The sequence below is a fragment of the Schistocerca serialis genome, unplaced genomic scaffold (genome assembly GCF_023864345.2).
Source record: "Schistocerca serialis cubense isolate TAMUIC-IGC-003099 unplaced genomic scaffold, iqSchSeri2.2 HiC_scaffold_1078, whole genome shotgun sequence".
NCBI lineage: Eukaryota > Metazoa > Arthropoda > Insecta > Orthoptera > Acrididae > Schistocerca > Schistocerca serialis.
In genome coordinates, this window is record NW_026047270.1 from 40,001 (window position 1) to 42,500 (window position 2,500).

The 2,500-nt window shown below is 57.6% G+C and overlaps 1 non-coding gene across 1 annotated transcript in view; it reads right to left on the reverse strand.

Annotated features, from left to right (window-relative positions):
• Window positions 1-194, reverse strand: part of LOC126431166 (small subunit ribosomal RNA) — a 1,910-nt gene extending 1,716 nt beyond the window's left edge. The window contains exon 1 of the ribosomal RNA XR_007577491.1: window positions 1-194. This exon is cut by the window's left edge and continues 1,716 nt beyond it. This is a non-coding gene — a ribosomal RNA (small subunit ribosomal RNA).
• Window positions 195-2,500: the final 2,306 nt, after the last annotated feature.

The window sequence follows — 2,500 nt, forward strand, 5'->3', positions numbered from 1 at the left end:
CTCTGGTCGGGACTCTGTTTGCATGTATTAGCTCTAGAATTACCACAGTTATCCAAGTAACGTGGGTACGATCTAAGGAACCATAACTGATTTAATGAGCCATTCGCGGTTTCACCTTAATGCGGCTTGTACTGAGACATGCATGGCTTAATCTTTGAGACAAGCATATGACTACTGGCAGGATCAACCAGGGAGCTGCGTCAACTAGAGCTGAGCAGCCGGCCGCCCGGGAGTGTGTCCCGGGGGCCCGCGCGAACACGCAAGCGTCCGCTCAATTATTCTGCAAACAGGAGGAGGCTGAGCTCCCCTGCACCATACACCTCGAAACCCTCTCAGGTCCCGGCGGCGCGCAGCGCCGTCCTAAGTACTTGGTCGGGTTCGAGAGAGGCGCAATCGCCCGGGGTTTGGCGAGTAGACGCTTTAGGTGCGACCACCCGTGCTCCCAACTGAGCTTGCCGCTGCCGACAGAGGCCCGGGAGCGTGCTGTCGTGGCATTGCCGGCGGGAGACAACACGCGCCACCTACGGTGACCGGCAGCTCCAACGCCAGCGCCACAGAAGGACAAAAGCCCCACTTGGGTGCCGAAGCGAACTCTCCCAGCACAGCGCACGCGCCAACACGTCCGCACAGCTGCGATACAAACCACCTGCGAGAACCGCAGAGGCGACCGAGCAGCAGACGGCGTCGCGGCGCCGAGCGCCGGGCGGCGGCGCATCCTCAGCGCACACAGTCCTCAATCGGACCAGCACACTGCAGATGTCCACCGCGCTTCGCACCGGGCCCGCGAGGACCTACTTTGGCCGCACGGCGCCGCGTGCAGGGTGCGCCGGCGCGCAGCTGCGCCGCCTGCCGCCTCCGTCGGCCGGCGCGCCTGCCACTGGCCGCCCCCACCAGCCGGCTGTAGCGCGTGCGCCCACGCACCGCGCGGCCAGCACGCCGGGAGGCCCCCCCTCACCGGCCGGGGACGGTCCCACCCAGCCACCGCCGCGTATCGCTTCACACCCAGATGCCATTCACGTTCGTGGGCATGGTGGGTATCGCTGGAACAACCGGTTGGTAGCTCAACCGATCGTCGCCATCACTGATTCACCTCTAGCGAGAACAACCGCACCACAACGGTTTACCAGTTGTTCATTTGCGTAACGTCACCAGCAAACGTAGGCGTCCATCGCCATTTGCAAATTCAACGATTGTTGCATGCCTGTGTCAGGTGTCACGACACACTATGTCTGCCCACATACACGCAACAACATGTGCACGCTTCGCGAACACGTGGAAGGTGGCCCCCGTACGTATGCGATGTCCATTGCGCGAACGACTGTCAACCGGCCTCTGTCGCATGTCGCAGATGTGGAACGCAGTGCACCATGCTATCACGGTGTGTGAGAAGAGACGACTACGTCTGACAACACGCGCCACTACATCAACAGACGGCTCATGCTGATCGCCATCCAGGGCATACCACACTGCAATCCAGCTCTTATAGGGAGACGACACGTAGCTGAGTGCACAACATTTGGACCGCATGGTTCGCCGTTGTTGGCGCAGTCGTTGTACGGTCACATGTACCACGATGTATCATTCAGTACATGAGGACCAATGTGCAGTACAGTGTGTGATTTGGACGTACAACATCAGCGGACAGTTGACACAGGCCGTACCACAGCGTAGGCTAAGTGCTTCGCCATGCGAATGCCAATGAACAACTGCAAATGCCAATGAACAACTGCAAAGGGCATTGAGCATGTACGTCCTGCTGCCATCCACATTACAGTGTATAGCTGCAAGGTGTTTAACATGAAGCGATACACTGGGGACCGGGCAGTGCGAGTAGCAAACTATATTGCGGGGGTTGCAGTTAGGCAACACTACACTAATTTAACGCGTCGTATGACAATTACAGAGCAGGTTAAGGCCCAACGTGTGTTGGGTTAAGGCCCAACGTGTGTTGGGTTAAGGCCCAACGTGTGTTGGGTTAAGGCCCAACGTGTGTTGGGTTAAGGCCCAACGTGTGTTGGGTTAAGGCCCAACGTGTGTTGGGTTAAGGCCCAACGTGTGTTGGGTTAAGGCCCAACGTGTGTTGGGTTAAGGCCCAACGTGTGTTGGGTTAAGGCCCAACGTGTGTTGGGTTAAGGCCCAACGTGTGTTGGGTTAAGGCCCAACGTGTGTTGGGTTAAGGCCCAACGTGTGTTGGGTTAAGGCCCAACGTGTGTTGGGTTAAGGCCCAACGTGTGTTGGGTTAAGGCCCAACGTGTGTTGGGTTAAGGCCCAACGTGTGTTGGGTTAAGGCCCAACGTGTGTTGGGTTAAGGCCCAACGTGTGTTGGGTTAAGGCCCAACGTGTGTTGGGTTAAGGCCCAACATAGGTTGGGTTAAGGCCCAACATAGGTTGGGTTAAGGCCCAACATAGGTTGGGTTAAGGCGCAACATAGGTTGGGTTAAGGCGCAACATAGGTTGGGTTAAGGCGCAACATAGGTTGGGTTAAGGCGCAACATAGGTT